This window comes from Giraffa tippelskirchi, chromosome 11 (assembly GCF_054371585.1).
Source record: "Giraffa tippelskirchi isolate mGirTip1 chromosome 11, T2T-mGirTip1v1.2.pri, whole genome shotgun sequence".
In the NCBI taxonomy this organism is placed as follows: Eukaryota; Metazoa; Chordata; class Mammalia; order Artiodactyla; family Giraffidae; genus Giraffa; species Giraffa tippelskirchi.
In genome coordinates, this window is record NC_137285.1 from 5,845,214 (window position 1) to 5,865,613 (window position 20,400).

The following is a 20,400-nucleotide window of genomic DNA, read 5'->3' on the forward strand; positions in this document are numbered from 1 at the left end:
GCAAGAAGATCTTCCCTGCCTTTTTTCTTCTCCCTTAAAAAAAAAATTTTTTTTATTTTTTTATTTTCCCTCATGTGTTAAGGGAGGAAACAGTGACAGGGACAAGTGACAGCTCGCTAATTATTCCCTTACTGCCACTGCTGTTCTGGCTTTGGACGCATTGCTCATTTCTGCCCGTCTTTGCACTGAATAATGCATGGGTCCCTATCTGTATTCAAGCGGCACCTCCGGGGACCGCCAGCCTAACTAGCTGATAACTGATTCAGTTTGTAAGCAGGGCCTCTGGGAGTTGCAAGGAAAAGTAGCCAAGAACAAATTTAACACTTCTTTCTCATTTCTTCAGAACATCAAGGAGAGGCAGGTGGGGAAGCGGCTGGGGATGCATGCTGGGTCCTTGAAAGGTACTTGACCTCGAGTTAGGGGGGAAGAGAACCTTGGCCCCAGCTGGGGGAGAGAGTATACTGGTGAAGATGATGAGGATGTGATGAAAATAGTTAAGGGTAGTTGAAGGCTTACTATGTGTCTACCATTGTACTAAACACTTTGCATGCACTCTCTCATTTATCATCACAAGAATCCCTTGCTGGCAATGCATTGGCAGATGCATCGGTTAGCTATTAGCATGATAACGCTGCATAACAAATGGCCTCCCCACCCCCCCATCATGCTGCTACTGCTGCTGCTAAGTCGCTTCAGTCGTGTCCGACTCTGTGCGACCCCATAGACGGCAGCCCACCAGGCTCCTCCATCCATGAGATTTTCCAGGCGAGAGTACTGGAGTGGGTTGCCATTGCCTTCTCTGGCTCCCCATCATAGAGAGGGGCAAACACATTTCCAGCCTTTGCCTGCATCATGTCTGCTAATAGCCCACTGGCCAGAGCAAATCACATGGGCGTGTCCAGAGTCTAGGAGGAGAGAGGAAGCCAATGCTGCCCACGTGAGTCCATGGCTAGGGTGTGGGTGTCTAATACTGTTACAGGGAAGTAAAGAGTTCAGTACCAAGAGGGAGACTCCAGAACAATTCCTCCTGGGAATCAGTACCTCTCAACCCACAGCCCCAAGCAAATTCAACTTTTGCAAAAAGACATAACCTTTGATCTCCAGACTGGGCTCTTCATTAAATGTTGTCAGATGCCTACAACTCAAATGACAATGACCATTGAAATGGCAAATCCTTGCCCAGTGTCAACAGTACCAAGGACTACTCTAAGTGCTTTACATGTATTGACTCATTTTCTCCTCTTAATAACCCATTAAGGTAGGTGCTATTATTATCCCTGTTTTACAGATGAAGAAACAAGCACAGAGAGGTTAAGCAATTTGCTTGAGGTCACACAGCCAGTAGGTGGCAAAGCCAGGATTTGAACCCAGGCTGGCAGCAGAGAGCAAGCTCTGATCTGTGATAGGTAAGAATGGGTTATCACATAGAAGGGTGAGTTTTGGATGCGATGGATGTTGTATTTGAAATGGCAGAGTGCAGTTAGCTCTGAGACATATAAGTGGGCAGGGTCAGGTTGGTACCTGAGCCAAGGCCAACCAGTCTCTGAAGGCCTGGACACGTGCCACTGGTCCCTTCCAATGGGTGACGTGTTTAGAAACCTGCTGGTGGAATTGCTGACCTCCTCCCAACTGGCCAGGTGGACCCAGGCTCCTTCAGAAACCACGGGTGCTGGGAGCACACCTGACTCTCCACCATCTAACGCTCCTCTCGCAATGCCTGCACGAAGGGCCACCATACTCCTTCATCCCCGCTTCTTCCCCGACTAGATCTGGTGACGGCAGACGACAGAAGTAAGGCCGGCTATTATTTTATGAAGAGTGATGAGACTGGGTACAGATCCACCTGCTCGGATGTCAAATAATCACGAATGTGGTCCACTTTTAGAATTAGTAATTTACTCCTTGGCCAGATGAAAAGATACCAAGTCCGGAGGTCGTGGGCCATTCACACTTGCACAGCTTTGGCTCTCAGAGCTGCGCACAGTGCTCAGTGCATTGTAGGGGCTCAGTGATTCACAGGTGAATGAATGGATGAATGGATGCCCACCTGTTCAATAAATGCCTTCCAGATGAGAAGAGAAGGCTTGGAGAACTGACGCTATTTAACAAGAACCATTTCTTTTGTGGAGGATTTATTTATGAGAACCTACTACGTGTAAGGCATGGTTAGATGCTGTGAATCCAAAATCTTTTCTGTCGGGGTCCAGTGAATATCCAACACTATGTCAGGTGGAGAGGAATAAGATGGAGAAAGGGGGATGGAGGGTCATGGCGGTTGGTATAGATGTTCTCGGGCTTCCCAGGTGCTGTTAGTGGTAAAGAACCCACCTGCCAATTCAGGAGACACGGGTTTGATCCCTGGGTTGGGAAGATCCCCTGGAGGAGGGCATGGCAACCCACTCCAGTATTCTTGCCTGGAGAATCTCATGGACACAGGAGCCTGGCGGGTTACAATCATAGGGTCGCAAAGAGTCAGACACAACTGAAGCGACCTAACACACACACACACACACACACACACACACACACACACACAGAAGTTCTCACCTCCTAACCTGTGCCAGGCACCAAGCTGGTACCTTACATATTTGATCGCCTGAAGAGCTCCCCCAGCATCCTGTGAGGCAGCTTATTTCATCATTATACCCATATTACTGATGAGGAACAACTGAGGCTCTGAGAAGAGAGATGTCTTCCCACATACGTGAGACCAGAGGTTAGCACCCAGGTTGGCCTGAGCTGTCTGAGCAGGGCAGGACGTGGGTACCCCTCAGCACCACCAACCCCCCCAGGCTAGTGGGTCAAGGATGCTGGACTCTAGGGTGGGAAGCCGCTCGAGGTCCCCACAGCTGTCACCTGCCCAGGTGCGCATCTGCATCCAGCCGCCCAGGCCTGTCTGCTGGGGCGACACGGGGTTCGCTGTCAGAAGCCTCATGTCAAGGCGGCAGCGGGGGAGGCAGGCGGGCTGTTGGCAGGTGGCTTAAAATAGCAGCATCCTCACGGCAGCAGGCAGCAGGAGCTCCGTTCTCCCGGCCGAGAACACTCGGGGAGAAGACTTCTCAGGCTGGCAGCCACCCCCTTGCTGGGGGGCTCCTGGCACAGAAACTGCTCAGTGCAAGGTGCCCCCTTGCTCCTAGGATGAAAGCCAAACTCCAGAACTTTCCTGAGTTGCCCCCACTCCCAGCTCTATTCCCCTCACACCCCTTTCTCCGGTCACCCCCACCAAGCTGCACTCAAGACGCCCCTTGTCCCTGGCTGTCTAAAAGGCCTTCCCTGATATCTTCTCCATCTGGAAAATGTATGACATACAATGGACTCAATATGACTTGAGTTTGAGCAAACTCCAGGAGATAGCAAAGACAGGGAAGCCTGGAGTGCTGCAGTCCATGGGCTCGCAGAGTCGGACATGACTTAGAGATTGAACAACAACAATATATATCCATGGGAATCACTTACGAGGTACTGAAATCTTATCCTTCAAGCTCAGCTCACTTGCCAGTGATTGGGAGCCTTCTAGATTCTCCCAGGAGCAGAAATCCTTCCTTCCTCCAAGGCACATAGCCCGTGCTCAGATCAGAATTGGAAAAATCCTGGTTTATGGCTCCCTCCAACCTTTCTGACTGGATAGGCTGCAACACCTAGAAAGAGTAACATTGTTCAACCTGGGGTGGCAGGTAATTGGCACATGGGGCAGACCTCTCCTAGCCGTGTACACGGCAGACATTGCTAATCAATCATAGCATCCTCTCTTTCTCAGCCCTGGAGCGCCGAGGCAACCGTGAGCAATTGACTAGAGTTGGCACCAAGATGATGCCTTAATGGCTTCTCACTTCCAAGTGTCATTAACTACAGCCTTTCGATAAATGGCCTCCAGAAGCTTGTCTTCAGGGCTGCCTCGGCCATCAGACTGGGAGGCTCTTGAGGGCATGACAGTGACATTTATTTCAGCATCTCCTCCTCTCGGCACAGAGCCTGGCGAGAACTAGGCTCTGAAGAAATGTCTGCTCAGAGGGGGAGCCTGGGGGCTGGGGAGAACGCACTCAAGCAGTGCTGACAGACAAGGAAACACCTCGCTGATGCTACTCCAAGCCCTGGGACTCTCCTGGATCCTCCTTCCTGCTCTCTCTCCTCTGGTCTCTGGGGAGCAGAGCCCAGGAAACCCAAAGCACAGGCTCATCGAGATCAGCCCCAACTCAAACAATGGTTTCCCCGTGACTGACTGCACAGAGATATCAGGTGAAAGACCTTCAGAAGAAAACAGTGAGAGGGAGAGAAAGCGTCTCACCAGGTCCTAGCACTGTCGCCGCGCCTCGGTGTCCTTATTCTAAAGCGGGGGTAATACCTCTACCTGGCGGGACGGCTGGAGGTACTGAACAGAAGCTCCTCTCTGGCGTCCATCAGGAGTTAGGGAGAGGATGCTGATGGCGATGATGATTTTACCAAGTTACTCATGGAGACTCCCTAGGGAGACAGAAATGCCTTCAGAGAAACCTGAGCTCCAGCCTCCCCCAGTTCCCATCTTCGTGGGACCTCCCTCCCCTGGAAAAGGTGCCAGAAGGAAGGAGGCAGCCCTCACCCCACTTCCAGAAGAGGAGGGCTGTGAGTCCCTTGGCAGAGGGATGGGAGGGAGCCCTTTCTCTGGAGATAGTATGTCCTGCCAAGATCACTCTTGGTCTCGTTTTACAGCTGGGAAAAGTTAAACAATGGACCCATGCAATGGAACTAGTCTAATCCACGGAATAACAATCCTCTGCATCTGAACCCGGATCTGTTGATTCCAGCGCCCTTGGGTTTTGCACAGAACCATTCCACCTTGTTGGAAACGTACCCACACTGACCACTCACTCATCCCTTTACCTTCCTGAGTTTTACTGAGCATGCTCTGGAGGACTTCACAGTCTAGTAGTGGTAGTGGTGGGGATGGAGGGTGACCTGACGTGCCGTTAAATTATTTCAGTATCATAGGAAGAGTGTTCGAGCTGAGTTTGGGGGAAATTTTGCAGAAGGGCTATGTAGGTTGGGTTTTGCAGTATGAACAGGAGTTCATTAGGGGGCCCTAAATGGAGGAAGAGCACTTGGGGCAGAGGAGATGGTAGGAGAAAAGGCAGGGAATCCATGAAAAAGCATGATGTGTTTGGAGACCATTTAGCAGAATTGAGTGTCCCATCTTAGAGTGTATGGTGGTGCAGCTGCAGGAGACAAGGCCAGGAGATAGATCAAACCAGAGCCTAGAGGTCCTCGCAAAGCACTTGGGCTTTTCCCTGTGGGCAGGGGAGTCGTGAAGGTGTGCTCCAGTCCCACTGTTTATGACACAGCTTCCACTCAGCTGCCTGGCTGCTCTCACCAAGGCCAAAGGGAAACGTGGCATGGGGCAAAGGCCAGCATGGACCTTGCTGCTCTCCCAGAGAAGCTGCCCAACTGGGATTTACCTGCAGAGACTCAGAAGCACAGAATCCCACCATTTAGACCTCTCCAACTCATGGACGCCACAATTTAGGGAACTGCAGCATTCATCTATTTGTCCCGTCATTTGGTTAATAAAGTTGAAAAGCCCCCAGCAGATAGTGTGCTGTGCTGAGTTGCTCAATTGTGTCTGACTCTTTGCAACCTCATGGCTCCTCTGTCCATGGGATTCTCCAGGCAAGAATACTGGAGTGGGTTGCCATGCCCTCCTCCAGGGGATCTTCCCAACCCAGGGATCAAACCCACGTCTTCTGCATCTCCAGCACTGGCAGGCGGATTCTTTACTGCTAAGCTGCCTGGGAGGCCCATAGCAGATAACGTATCAGTCAGTTACTGCTGTGAAACAAACCTCTCCAAATCAGTGAGTTATATCAGCAGTCACCTACTGATTGGCTACTTGCCTGGGACTCATCTTGGCTGGACTCACTGGTGCCTCTGCTGGTCACTGGGGGTTCTGCTCTAGACTGGGCTTTTCTCTTCTTCCTCTTGGGACCAGCAGGGAGTTAGCGGTGGGTTGGGGGTGGGGGGAGGTGAGGGGAGCAAGGGATTGTAGATGGCCTTCTGGAGAAGTTTGGCTCTGAGCACACAGAATCTGTGCACAGGGCCACTGCGCTCACCCAGGGGTCCTGAGGGGTGAGCCGGGGCTTGTGCCGGCAGGGTCCCCGGCCCTGATTGGGGGGGAGAATCAGGAGCACCCAGCCATGGCTGTGTCTGGATGGGAGAAGTCTCATCGGGATTGGTGGGTCCCTGCGGTCCAACGGATGCTTGAGGCTGTGTCCACCTCATCCAGTGGTCAAGACCCCACCCCAGGTCCACTTTGCTCAGCGACCCTGTCCTCAGAACACGCCTGCCAGGGCCATTCACCCAGCTGCGAGAGGAAGTGAGCTCCCCGCTTCCCGCAGTGGCAACCCCCTTGGGGAGGAGAGAGCAGATAGCAGAACCGTGCTATTTACAAGCTTTCAAATGGGTTATTGAATCATAAACCGAAATCACAGGCTGTAACCAAATCAGCAAGGACCAGATTCAATAAAGTGAAAAGGGAGGGGGAATAAAAATCCCACCTAGAAGCTTGTTAAAGCCTTCTCTGCCTCTCCTGGCCCTGCTTTCTGAACGTCTCATTGTTTCTGGTGAATAAACCCAGCCTGGTCTGGTTTGATGCCGGTGCTATTAATTCCATATGTGGTTTATGAGTGGAGGAAAAGGCCGTCATTACATGCCATTGGAACTTGAAAAGAACGCAACGGGCGCTTCATCTCCGCCTTGCCGGGGAGGCTGCAGCCTCTGCCGAGTTGGGAGTGTCTCATATTCTAACGCATGAGAACTTTTAGGGTGGGGGGCATGTACCCCATCATTCTGTGGTGACTGTGAAGTCTCCATGTATGGGGGGGTCTCTATTTAAGGAAGTCCTGGGGTCGTCAATGATCTTCTGGGGGCCATATATATGTGCACAGGACTTAACAGTGTATAAAGCACCTTCGTGTGTCTTTCTGAATTATAATGAAAACTCAGAATGCACGGGCTTCCCAGGTGGTGCCAGTGGTAGATAACTTGCCTGCCAATGCAAGAGATGTGGGTTCAATCCCTGGGTCGGGAAGATCCCCTGGAGGAGGGCATGGCAACACACTCTCATATTCTTGCCTGGAGAATCCCATGGACAGAGGAGCCTGGCAGTCTATGGTCCACAGGGTCACAAAGAATCGGACACAACTGAAGCAATTGAGCATGCAGGCATGTGGTGTTGGAGTCTGCACCCACTTGCTGCACAGCCCCGTTGTTACCGCCGACCCTGCCTCTCCATTAAATGAAGTAATGTGATAGGCAGACGTGGGAAAAACTAATGATCATCACATCTCTGGGAATTCTGGAGGATGTTAATACTTTATCGTGCAAAAGGAGGACTCCGGTTAACAGTGACAAAAGCCATCCCCCGCAGGGCTGGTAAGGTGCCAGAGAGCTGAGATCCACCCCCACAGCACGTCCACCTGACCCAGGCCCCCTGGCCAGCCCTGCTTCCTGGACTTACTCTCCAATCAAACCGACTCTTCTTCAGTTTGAGAATATCCCCCATGCACTTGCATGCCCCTGGGCCTTAGCACAAGCCTTTCCTGATGCCCGATTTTCTTTCCTTCCTTTGGACTAGTAACATACAGATACTTAGAGATTCGGCTCAAAACCCACCGCCTTCCTGAAGCCTCTCAAGACTCCCCCTGTGAGCAGAATGAATTCTTTCTCTGTGCCTCCTGCAGCTGGAGCGAATTCTCCTTGTATCTTTACCAACCCTAGGTTCTCATGACAGGTCTGTGTGTCTGTCTCCTTCACCAAGAACTCCTTGAGGGCAAGAACAGGGATGTATTCATTTCCGTGGGATCTGAAAAAATGGTGACTGAAGGAATGAATGACTGGAGTTTCTGCCCTGGCTGGACTGTAGAGAGACCTGAATTCTGGTTCAGGCTGGGCCACGGCCTCCCCGTGTTCTCTTGGAAAAGGCATGTTGCTTTTAAGCACCTCAGTTTGCCCACCTGTCAGCTGACAGGTGTGGACAAGTCAGCCTCCAAGAGCTTTCTGTGGCTGCTGATTCTTCATCATTCCTTCCCCGCCCTCCACCCCCTCTCTCAGGGACCCCATCGCAGTGATCCAGCTCCCCTGTACCCTTCTCTCCCTTACCCCCATCTCCCCACCACCCAGCAGGTCCTGGAGGTTTTTCTGCCAAAATCTCTCTCGAATCTGTCTTCTCCTCCCTCATTTCCCTCTGCTTCCCTGGTGCCGGCCACCCTCATCTCTTGCCTGGAGGCTTGCACTAGCCTTAACTTGCCAGCCCCCTTCAGCCACTGCACACTCAGCAATAAGTGTGATCTTTTCAAAACACACGCTGAGTCACGTTTCAGCCCTGACGAACCCCTCCCATGCCTCCTCTGGCCCCCCAGGCTGTGGACCTTCTGGAAGGGGATGGCCGGCCGCCTCCACCACAGCATGCCCCTGCCCGAACTCTCCGTGGCTCTGGCCACGTGGACTTTCTTCCTGTGATCTGTCTTACCCTGCTTGGTCCACACGCCAGCCTCTGAACATGGTGTTCCCTCTGTCTGGAAAGTTCTCAGCCCTGATCAAATTTCAGCCTGATTATCAGAAGCACTAATCTGAGGAAGCTCAGGGAAGCCCACAGGACCTCCCCAGATCACACGGGGTGTTCCAAGCTCTCTTCCCTCCCCCGTCACAGTCCTTATCCCAGTTTCCAGTTTAATTTTACTCTGGAGATTTTGCCACACATGTGTCTCCACCCCTGGACCTTGAGCCAGACAAAGGAATGACACCCTCCCCAGACATTCCCTCCCCAATCCCATCTCATGATATCTGCATCATCCAGCCCTGTGCCTGGCAAGAATTCGCAAATATTTGCAAAATGAATGAATGTGTTCTTTAGCGCCGGGAAATGGGCTTAAGGAGGGCGTCACGCTGTCTGTCCTGCTCAGACCTCAGTTTCACCAACTCTGAAATGGGCTCATGATCGTTCACCCCTCAGCAACTGATTCCAAGACCACTGGGAGCAGAGTGAGATGCTCCGAGGTCTGGGAGGCAGGAGAGCTGAGGGCTGGTGTCTGGAGGGACCCCAGACATTGTCAGGATGACTGGGCCACCACTGGTTTTTGTGACCATCTGCTCGGCTCACTGAGAGCTGAGCAGTGGAGCAGGGCCGTGAGTCCTGAGAAGGATCACAGAAACAGGCATTCAGTTTGCAGACCTGGTGGGGGGAACAGAGCCAGGTCACCGTGTCCTGGACGTGGGCTCCTGCTCCGTGGAGTCAAGGTTAGGAGGAAGCAGGGACCTCTGGGGGAGCAGGCTTGTTTTGGGGGGGGTGAGTGGGGAGCCTCAAATATCTCCATAAAGAAGTGATTTTTTAAAAAAAATTACAGTAAAACAAACATAACATAAAAGTTAACCATTTAACCATTTTTAAGTGTGCGGTTCAGAGGCATTAAATACACTCACTGGGTCGTACAAACATCACCGCCATCTGTCTCCAGAACCTTTCCAACACCCTAGACTGAACTCTGTACCCAGTAAGTGATAACTCTTGATAATCCCCTCCCTTCAGCCCCTGGCAGCCTCCTCTCTGCTTCCTGTGTCTATGAACCTGAATGCTCTCTGTACCCCCTATAAGTGGACACGTACAGTATTTGTCCTTTTGTGCCTGGTTGATTTCACCCACCATCATGTCGTCAAGGGTCATCCACATTGTATGTGTCTGAATGTCCTTCCTTTCTGAGGCCAAATCGTATTCCATTGTACAGATGGACCACACTGTGTTTAGCCATCTATCCTTCGATGGGCACTTGGGAGGTTTTACTGTTTGGTTCCTGTGAACTGTCTTTGCTGCAAGCATTAGAAGGAAATATTAACATTCGTGGTAATAAGGCTACAAAGGGTTGTAGAAAGGGCTTTAGGATTAGACCTGAGTTCCGATCTTCATGCTGCCATTCACCAGCTGTGTGACCTCAGGCAAGTTACTCCACCTCTCTGAGCCTTCATTTCCTTATCTCCAAGAAGAGCGAAAGAACAAACACCTCCTCATGTTGATGGGCACTGAGGGTGGTGACAGGCTTAGAACAGGTGCTCAGTAATGTACTAGGAGTTCCTCGTTCGTGCTCCTGCCCAGGACTGCCATGTGCAGTTATGTGTGTTGTTCACTGCCCAAGGGCACCTGGTCCAAGTTCTGGACTTGCTGGTCTGAATCCAGGGGACAGCTTCTGCCAGGAGGGGGCAGTTGTGTCCCACTTGCACAGAGGCACCTCTGTGTTCCTGCAGCCCCCCGTCTCAATCAACCCAGACACCTGCTTGGCGAGTGAGGGCTGGCGAAGCACAGAGAGGCTAATTAACCAACCCAAGGCCACACAGTGGCCCTGGGATCCCTTCAGGTGTGAGAACCTGGCTCCAGACCTGGAGAACAGGGTGAAGCGTGCAGCCCTGAGCCTCAGGCAGGCGAGCAGAGAGGAGAGCCCATGGGCTGCCCCTCAGCCTCCCACCCCTCCCCCTCTCCTATTAAGGAGCGGAAACAGAAATGAAAAAATTCAAGCCTCCGTCTGGTTCACGGTGAGGCCCCACCTTGGGGAGGTGGCCTCGGAGTGGCCGCTGATACAGGGCTCCGCGTTGCTGACTGTGCTCCCCTTCCGCCCCTCCCTGACTGGCTCTTTCCATTGGAATCATTTTTCAGACAGCCCAGAGCCCGGCCCGCCAGACTATTTAGTCTGGGTTTGGTGACCCCCGTCTGACTGCAGGCAGGACGTGCTCAGGTTTCGGGCCTCCTCTGTACAATCACTGCGGCACCCCCCCTTCCTGCCCCCCGCCCCGACTTCTTACACAAACACTTACCTTCAGGCCCAGGAGTTCCTGGCACGCTTGCATCAGACCTGGCCACCGGCTTCCAGAAGGGTGCTCCGATGCCCAACAACGCGGCCCTCTGTCCGGGGGTCTGTGGGCTCTAACCTTCCAACATGTCGTGTCAGCTTAGCTGGATGGCATTCCCCTAGCTGCTCCTCCTCCTCAACTCTCTCCGACCCTGTCCAGCGGATATACAAGTTCATTCAAAGAAAAAAAAAGATGGTGGGAATTCAAAATCTCTTTCCACCCGTCCATGGGCGCTGGATTAGCGAATTGTTCTGGCTGCATGTCTCAGGCGGGGAAATTGAGGACCCAGAGGATGACAGAAAGAAAAGAGCCAAGCCCAAGAGGTGGGAAGGGGCAGAAACCAGGGACCGAAGCCAGATCTTCGGTTCCCAGGTCGTCTCCACGTCAGCGAAATTCAGCTTTTGTCCGCACTCCCTCCGGTTCCTACACCGCCTTGCAACAACCCTTTCTGAGAATCTTCTGACACTTCCTGAGATGCTAAGAAATTGGGCATCCTGGAAATAGAACTGCCTTATTTATTGTCATCTTGCGTGCGTGTGTGCTGCATTGCTTCAGTTGTGTCTGACTCTTTGCGACCCTGTGGACTGTAGCCCGCCAGGCTCCTCTGTCCGTGGGATTCTCCAGGCAAGAACACTGGAGCGGGTTGCCATGCCCTCCTCCAGGGGATCTTCCCAATCCAGGAGTCGAACCTGCGTCTCTTGTGTCTTCTGCATGGCAGGAGGGTTCTTTAACACTAGCGCCACCTGGGAAGCCCTTATGTCATGCCAGTTGGGCGCAGTGAAGTCAGGGAGGAGTATGTTGGTGGTCTCTGCATCCTAAGGGGTTTTGATGCCATACGTCAAGTTCCCTTAAAATCGGCGAGCTCGGACGTCCCTGGTGGCCCAAGGGTTAAGACCCCACGCTTCCAATGCGGGGGGTGCGGGTTTGATCCCTGGTTGGAGAACTAAGATCCCACATGCCGTGTGGTGAGCCCAAAATGAATAATTAATTAATTCAAATAATTTTTGAAAAACAAACCTGCATGCTTGGCACCCTGCCCGAAGGGTGGACAGTAACCAGGACTAATGACTCCTATTTGTTAAGCCCTCACCACATGCCGGGCACTGTGGGAAGCTCTCTCTGTGCAGTTCTCTCAAAACTTTGAGGGAAGGATTATGTCTACAACCCATTTTACAGATAAAGAAACTGAGACCCAGAGTAGGCAAATAACTTGGAGAAGGTCACACAGCCAGTGGAGAGAGAAGCCTGAATTCAGGTGTCCTTGACATCTTTCTGTATTTCTTTCTTCACTAGGAACATGTTTTGATTTTTTAATCATACAAAATCAAAACAGTATCATCTACAGTAACAACATCAGCAAGCAATGTGATCCACCTTGGTGTCCACATATATTACATGTTATCTAGCCTCTTTCAAACCCAACCACATACCAGGGCTAACTGCTGTGGGCAGTTTGGTGGCTATTTCCGCTGATTCCCCCACACCATCAAATACTCATTTATATGCAGATGTATAATTTTATAGGGCTTTCTAAGCCATACATATGTGCAAGATTTGATTTTTAAAAATCAATAGGAAATGTATTGCTTTTGCTATGGGGTGGGGGAAGAGAATAGAGATATTAAAAATTAAATCAAATTTCCAAACAGGACAGAGTTGGGCATTTCAAAGTTGCCAAGGCAAAGTTCTATTCCAGAAAGTTCCGCACCAGCGAAGCTGGCGTCCCCACAGAGATGCTCACATCCCAATGGCTAACAGTCGTACTTAGCGGGGGTGGGGAGGGAGGGAATGTCTCCAATTCCCACCAGCTCGCCTCGCCACCCCCTCCCCACTGCCCCTGGTCGATGAGCATTGTGTTCAGTTTGTGGACTCAGCAAAACACGCCCGTCCTGTTCTCTCCCTGCTAGGATTGGAAGGTGACTGCCTGCGAGCCAATTAATTCTGCTTTAATTGCTCCGGCTCTCTAACGCAGGCCTGAAGAGCCCATCTGACCGGGGGTGGTGCGCCCGGCAGATGCTGCTCTACCAGCTCTGGGGAGATGCTCCAAGAGTCTGGGAAGAAGCCGCGATTCTCCGCGGGGTCCTCTGGGTGGTCTGGAGGGGAGGCCCAGAAAACGGACCCTGAGAAGAGGCCACCAGCAAGAGGAGCCAAAGGTGGGGGGTGGATGGGGGAGGTGGCAGTGTCTAGTCACCACCCACCCCCACCCCTCTGGCATTTATCATTGTCTGACATGATCTTTGTTCTTTCCCTCCAGGGGTCTGATTTCCCCACTCAAACATCAGCTGTATCAGTGTTTACCTAACACCTGGCGTACAGTAGGTGCTCAATAAGTAGGGATGGACTAAATAAACAAGTGTGTGCTCAGTTGCCTCCGACTCTTTGCAACCCCTTGGAGGGTAGCTCACCAGGTTCCTCTGTCCATGGGATTTTCCAGGCAAGAACACTGGAGTGGGTTGCCATTTCCTTTTCCAGGGGATCGGCCTGACACAGGGATGGAAGGCACATCTCTCGCGTCTCCTCTCCAGCCCTGGCAGCTGGATTCTTTACCACTAGCACCACCTGGGAAGCCCCTAATAAACATATTCTCGCCTTTCCAAATCCTCCCTCCCCCCTTTTTTTTCATCTTCTGCCTGCAACCACTAAAGAAGTTCCAGGAGAATCTCAAGAGATGGATGGGGAAACTGAGGCCTGGAGAAAGGGCTGCTTGGTTTGTTCAGGCCAGTGCGCGGCTCAGGCTGCCTTTCGACTTTGCTCCTATGAATGGCCCTTTTCCAAATCGCCCTCGCTCCTCTTTCCCGGCGTGGTGTGACTGGTCACCTGGTCACTGGCTGCACCGGGCAGGAAGGAGTGGGGAACATGCGCGCTACTTTCTTTCGAAAGCGGCTTCTGTATCAAACCCCTCCGCGCCCTGGAAACAGCCTCGTGATACCAAGAACAGAATTCTCCTCTCCTCTGTCCATGCCTGTGGGGGGCGGCTACGCACCTGCTCTCCAAGGGACAAGCAGTGAAGGGCCTGGAGAGGAAAATCATATGCATCTAATCTCTGACCTTCAAATGAAGGCAGGGATTCATCAAGCGTCTCAGATGGAGGGGCGGGGCGGCTGCACAAGGCGGTGCCTCACCTAATTCTGTCCTCACCTCAAGCCACTCCTGGCTGCTGCAGACGTCCTCCAGGGAGGTAGGCCGGGGAGGAAAGTGGGTCTGGGATGGAAGAAGGTGGAGGTGAGGTGGGGGCTCAAGGGACCAACGAAGCAGGGTGGGAACAAAGAGGGCAGGAAGCAGAGGAAGGAAAAAAAAAAGAAAAAGACAATAGACAAGATGCCAGCCCATTCAGGGTGCAGGAGGAAACCTGCAAAGGAAATACAAAGAGGAAGAAATAAAGGGGAGAAGAAACTCAACCGGGCTTGAAATAAAGCCATGGAGAAAACAAAGGGAAAGAAAAAAAGGAAGGCATATAGGAAGAAGCAGCCACGCAAACAAGCAGAGAAGCCTGCGGAGGCCTCCGGAATCTCATGCGCGCATCCTGCAGGGGCGCGCCTGGGCCAAAAGCATGGCCTCCACCTCCCTCTGGTCCCTCACCTCGGCCCTGGTACCCACTGGCTCCCAGGAGCCTCTGGGGCAGACAGCTGGGCCTCCTCCTGCCTCGCTAGCCCAGCGTGCTCTGATTGGCCAGTCTCCTAGGGCCAGGGAGACAGGCCACGCCCACCCATCTTTGCTCCTCCACCAAGGCAAGAGGCCCCAGAGCCCCACGGGCTTCCTGAAGTGTTCTGAGCCACCCTAAGTCCTCCCTCCCCCTCCTTCCCCACCACCTAGAAAGCTGTCCAAGTGGAACAGCCTGCAGCTATTACAATAAACACCTCAGCCGCAACCTGTCTCTCATTTGCATATTAGCAGCCTTAATTCTGATGAAATATGCAAATATATGCAAAATGAAATTCATCTCATAATGACACAAGGCGATTAAACAATTTTTATGCTTAAATATTCTGTTTAATGAAATCAAACAGACCTGCGCGTGTGACAAATTCTCCACCACATGGAGAAATTAGTGGGGATATAAAGAAAAAAAGAATACCAAACCAGTAGCGCCCCCCACCCCCAGCACGACCCAGATCTGCTTCACCTTTTTGGTGAGAAGAAAGGGGGGAAACGTGTGTTCTTGATAACCAAATGAACTAAAAATTATATTACTGAAAACTGCTAAAATAAGTTAGAAGCAAGATGCCTTTGTTTTCTGACTTTCGAGAGGAGCCCCCAAGCCTCACCCCATACCTCCACAATATGGTCATAATATATTTATCCTCCGGGTTGATGGAAGAAAAAGAGGTACACGTGGACTGCAGGGAGGCCAATTCAGCCATCATCTCAGTGCCCAGGAAATGGAGTGAGAAGCCCTTTGCCCATCTACCACCAGGAGGCTGGCTGGCAGTGTCTCTCAGCCAAACTTTCTTGTTTTGTTCAGCTGGGCAGAACGTGTTCTTGCTTCAGGCACTGGGAGATAGTTTGAGGGCACTGGCGTTCTTAGCCCTGCTCAGGTAAAATCTTCTCTGATATCTACCTGGAGGAGAAGATGACGAGTCAAGAAAGAGAAGGAGGAGGAAGAAGGAGAATAGATAGCAGAGAAAAGAAACAGATGAAAAGAAAGAAGTGTAAGATGGGGAATAGAGTGAAGACGGTTTATAGAAAAGAGGAGTAAATGCAGAAGGAGGTGAGATGGTAAAGAAGTGAGGTGAGATGTTTTCTTGTATATGGTCTCCTTGAATTCTCCTATCAACTCTCTGAGTTTGGTGTTATTATCATCACCATGTTGTATAAACAATGAGGAAGTTAAGGTTCAGAGAGGTTAAGTAAGTGATCCAAAGTCACACAGCAGGGATGAGGGAGGGAGGATGCAAGATTTGAAAGGCAGATGCTTCGAGCTGTGCAAGAATTCTCCAAAGGGTTTGGGTATGGGGATCTGGTCTACAAATACTTCTTAGAAACTCTGGGATATTTGGGCAAATCTCTCAGTGTTAATTTGCATATGAACCCTTAGGGCTCTGGGAAAAAGCCATTTGGAGATTGAACGGAGGGCCTGGGCCCTGCGTGTGACCATTCAATAGCACCGCTTTCTCTGATCTCCTCATCGAGAGGGCCTGGCACCCAATTCCCTCTAGTTCATCATTATTTTAATATTGACCTGTTTGCTGCCATATCCCAAATAGAATGTGCTTTCCAGGAGGGCAGGGGCTCTGGCTGTCCCTGTCTGGACTACACTGAGCCGTTGTGAATTCTTATGTCTTGTCTTGCCTTCCAGAGGCAAAGTCGCCTTCAGAGTGTCTAGGAGTGTTCCCCCAGGACCCCTACGAATCCCCCATTTAACACTATGATTTACCAAGAACTGCTTATGTGCCTGTCACTATCGAAGAACTAGTTCACATTACTATCTCATTTAATCCTCACAACAACCCTGTGAGGTTGGGACTATTATTATCCCCTTTGGCAAATGAGGAAACATAAACTCAGAAACATCAGGTTAATTGTAGGAGATTTCCCAGCTTGGTGAGGCCAAGACTGAAACCCAGGCTCCAGCTGCCCTAATGATAACAACACAAATAATAATAATAACTGCTATGACTTGGTGCATGTCTAGCACTGCATAGAGCCCTCTCATAGCAGCCTTGTAAGGCAAATAGTATATTTATTCCATGTTATCATTGAGGAGATGGGGGCTCAGAGGAGGTCACTGATACGTCCAAGTTCATAAAGCACGTTGCTGGCTGTGGAGACAAATACCCAGCTATTCAGGCTTGAGGCCAACATCAGTGGTGCTAAGGAAGCCACTTTGAATCCCCCAAGGGATTTCTAGAGAGTCTTGGCCATTTATCATCTCTGCCTCCTGGTTCTAAGGTTGATGGAGTTTGAGACAAGGACATTTCATTAGGAAATTAGGAGAAGTATTTATAATTAATATTTCAATTACAAAAGCGATCACTGATGAGCTAGCAGCTTCATCACACTGCTGGTGACAGCCCCAGGAAGAGAGGGCATGCTGCTCTCCTGGAAGTGGTACAGCTGGCTGGGCCCTTTCCATCTGTTTAGTGGGGGTGCGGGGTAGTCACAAGCACTGGAATAGAATAAAGAGCACTGTTATCTTCAGATGAGCACTTTATGATAAGACACGAGCGGTTAAATAGCTCCGTTTCTGTGCCTGGTGCTGAAGGAGACAGCTTAGTATGATGGTTGTCATTTCAGCATAAAGTTATAAGAATATCTACAAATTCAAATTCATTTATTCATTCAACAAATATTTATCTGTGTGAAGCTCTAGGGAAGCAGTGCTAAATAGGACTTGGTTACTGCTTTCAAGCATGTGGGGAGACACACTAGAAGATTACAACAATAAACGTAAATGGCACAAATACAATGCAGGACCAGGGCAGACACTTCACTGTGGGGTATCAGGGAAGGCAGCCTGGAGGACACCTGAATTATCTCCAGTTACAACCTGGAACTCACCATAAAAGGACAAAGGACTTCCAAAGAGAGGAAATAGCACAGGCAACAGTGTGGAGATGAGGAACAGCAGAGCGGAAGGCACGTGTGGTTCACAACTGGTGCTGGACAAAGCCTTGGGGGAGAATAAAGTGGGAAACAACGCCGGAGAAATAAGAGCAAAGACCAGATTTGGGAAGGTCTGCGTACTGATCCTTCCTCTGCCACAGAATAAACTTGTGACCTTGAGGAGGTCACTTCCCGTCCCAGAGCCTCAGTTTTCTCCATTTTGAGAAGGAAGAAGGATTAAGCCCTCAGCTTTGGTGAGCATCAAGCATGCCTGGGAGTGCTACGCCACTGAACACTCTCCTTCTGTGTAACTGAACATCTCAGGTTCTAATTAGGAGATTGTCACCAGAGTCAGAAACATAGGGGGAAAATTATCCCGTTTGGGCATCCAGGTGCTCCTTACCCTTCCAAGTACCAAAGCAAGTGGTACCAGCTTGCCTAGGGCATGAATGAAAATCAAAGCGCTGTGTCCTCATTTACCATCCCTGCTGATCTCCACATGACAGTTGCTTCTGTGAAGCTCAGAAACCACTCTCTGACTGTCCTCTCCCTCCCAGGCAGCTCCTATGGCTACACAGGAAGTGGACCCAGGCACGATGACCACCTTCAGGGAAGAGCAGCAGATCCAGGAGTGTGGGCAAACTGGGGTCCTGCCTCTCTCTGTGCTGGGCTTGGTTTCCAACCAACTGGATGCGAATGGCCCTCTTAGGAAAATCCTAGTCTCACTGTATTTTTCCCTATAGGATCACCTTCCCCTTGATTAAGACCCTGGGGCTACAAGTGGGAAATATTTCTCACCTCTACCTCAAGTCTACAAGGTCTAGTTCAGAAGCCCTAAAGCTGACTTTGCCTTTCTTTCTTGCACTTCTCAGTGTCTGTTCCTCCTCTCTTAATCCCTCTGTCTCTCCCTCCCTCCTTCTTATTTTCTTACACAATCGGTTAGTGTCAATTTTACAAAAACAGTAAGTCTACTTCCAAAAACAATATCAGTCGTCATCACACACTGGGACATTTTTGCCAAATTTCCCATCTCCAGCCAGCGGCGGGCTGTCAGGACCACAGCCCTTTTGGCCGGACAATGTCCCAATGGAACTTCCAACTCTCTCTTCCGAACCCTGGATCTTAGCAGTTGCTCTCAACACCTCCCGTTCACTCACGCTCCTCTTTGAACTCTGTGCCTTCGAGGTGACCACACGACAGAACCAAGTGTTTGGAACATCCATCGCCCCTCTGCCCTGCCCTGCTCCCAGCGGGGAAGAGCCTGTTCTCCCCAAAGTGATGCAAGGAAATCTGGATAGAGTCCCACTTTGATGGAGGCCCACCCTTCCTTTCACTGGGTCTGTTGAAAGCCAATGTTTCTTCTGGAACTGACCACAAAAGAAAAAAAAAAAAGAAGAAGAGGAAGAGGAAGAAAATCCCCAGCAAACTCCAAACTCCCAACTACCACCATGTATCTGCTTTTCCATGGCAAGGACGAGCAGAAATCCAATCCCAATGTTTCATGGGGCCACAGGAACTCCCTGTGGATTGTCAGTGAGGAGGGCTGGCCCCAGGCTGAGAATCCTGCCCAGTGGGGGCAGGGGTGGGGGCGGAGGGGGTGGGGAGGAGGCGTAAGGACTTGTGCAGACCTGTGCACGCTGCTCCAGCTAGGGTCCAGAGGGCTGTGTGCTGATTTGGGGGATTGAAAACTCCCACACCCATGCCCTCAGGTATTGCTGCAGTATTTGCTGCTGCATAGTCCTCCCTGCCCCTTGCCCACCCCCGACCCCCAGACTTCTGAGAAGCATGAGAAAGCCTGAGGTGGAGACAATCACTTTCCCAGGCCTTAATGAATTTGGTGTCATTTGCTAATTAGCTGTAGGCATCATTCATTGTGGGGGCTTCCCTGGTGGCTCAGACGGTAAAGAATCTGCCTGCAATGCAGGAGACCTCTGCTTGATCCCTGGGTCAGGAAGATCCCCTGGAGAAGAGAATGGCTACCCACTCCACTATTCTTGCCTGGGAAATCCCATGGACAGAGAAGCCTGGCGGGCTACAGTCCATGGGGTCACAAAGAGTCGGAACAGCTGAGCGGCTAACATTTTCACTTTCTTCATCATTCACTGCATTGGAGACTTGGGGGCTGCTTAAGCTAGAAAGGGTCTCAGGACCATCAGACTGGATCCCCTTCAGTCCATAAAGGGGAACCCTGGGCCACAGAGGAAAGGAAATGGCCTGGGACTACCCTGTGAGGGAGGAGCTTGCCTGGGATTTGAGGCTGGGTCTCCTGAGTTCAAGTCCTGTGTTCCTAGCTCTGATTCTCACTCGTTTCATTTCATTCTGTCTCATTGTGCACAGCATTTGTGCATCTTGTCATCTCACCCTCCCTCTGTTCAATATACTCCGGTCATACCTGGCTTTTAAACCTTTCTACTCATACCTTTGTACTTAAACCTTTCTTAAACTCATATCTACCTCAGGGCCTTTGCACTTGCCATTCCCAGCTGTTTCCCCATGTCTTTGCATGACTGGCTCCTAGTTACTCCTTTAACAAAATCTGTGTAGCAGAAAAATCCTAGGGTGCTAGGATGGCCCCTAACAATCTTTCTCTAAAAAATGGATATATAATTGACATATAACACTATATTAGTTTCAGGTATACAACATTAATAATTCAAAATTTGTATATATTGCAAAATGATCATTACAGTAAGTCTAGTTGTACCACAAGTCCACCACCACAATAGTTACAAACTTTTATTCTTGAGATGAAAGCTTTTATGATCTATGCAACTTTCAAATATGCAATACAGGCTTCCCAGATGGCTCAGTGGTAAAGAATCTGCCTGCCAAGCAGCAGACGTGGGTCCGTTTCCTGGGTTGGGAAGATCTCCTGGAACCCACTCCAATATTCTTGTCTGGGAAATCTATGGGCAGAGGGGCCTGGTGGGCTACAGTCCATGGGGTCATAAAGAGTCTGACATGACTGAGCAGCTGAACAACGACAGCAGCAGT

The 20,400-nt window shown here is 50.8% G+C and overlaps 1 protein-coding gene across 1 annotated transcript in view; it reads right to left on the reverse strand.

Annotated features, from left to right (window-relative positions):
- Positions 1 to 2,115: 2,115 nt before the first annotated feature.
- The window catches only part of LOC145525154 (uncharacterized), a 371,065-nt gene continuing 352,780 nt past the window's right edge, over positions 2,116 to 20,400 (reverse strand). Inside the window, exons 13-17 of the mRNA XM_081538007.1 lie at positions 10,828 to 11,014; positions 9,668 to 9,831; positions 4,349 to 4,461; positions 2,548 to 3,638; positions 2,116 to 2,440 (exon numbers count right to left, since the gene is read on the reverse strand). The gene's annotated coding sequence lies outside the window, so the exon portion shown is untranslated. The remainder of the gene's footprint in view (positions 2,441 to 2,547; positions 3,639 to 4,348; positions 4,462 to 9,667; positions 9,832 to 10,827; positions 11,015 to 20,400) is intronic.